This window comes from Penaeus monodon, chromosome 19 (genome assembly GCF_015228065.2).
Source record: "Penaeus monodon isolate SGIC_2016 chromosome 19, NSTDA_Pmon_1, whole genome shotgun sequence".
Lineage (NCBI taxonomy): Eukaryota > Metazoa > Arthropoda > Malacostraca > Decapoda > Penaeidae > Penaeus > Penaeus monodon.
Genome location: NC_051404.1, coordinates 15763249 through 15763599, shown reverse-complemented (window position 1 = coordinate 15763599; position 351 = coordinate 15763249). Strand labels below are relative to the sequence as shown.

General features: G+C 30.2%; 1 long non-coding RNA gene across 1 annotated transcript in view; it reads left to right on the top strand.

Annotated features, from left to right (window-relative positions):
• The window catches only part of LOC119585088, a 15343-nt gene that overhangs the window by 14435 nt on the left and 557 nt on the right, over positions 1-351 (top strand). The window lies entirely within an intron of this gene.

Sequence of the window (351 nt, the reverse complement as noted above, 5' to 3'; positions counted from 1 at the left end):
CCAGAAAATCAAAATGAAGGTAGCTTATTTTTGTAGGGTGAGCTAAGAATTAGGAAAATATTAAACTCGAAACAAAGGGCTGTGCTAGAATTTGTTCAGTAAAAATAAAATTGTAAAATGTATTTGAATTTTACAAAGAATTTAGTCTCTCTAATAATAAGTCTCTTGCCATTTCAAAGTGATATATAAAATGTTTAAGCTTATTCTAAAATTAGTCGTAAAAAATTCATAGGACAATGTGAGGGCAGATACTTAGAATTTCATTAGATTTATTAATAGTCTGTAATGAGGTGGAAGTTAACTGTTACCAGTGGACTACGAGGTATGGGCATCCATTTTCTGTAATGCAGT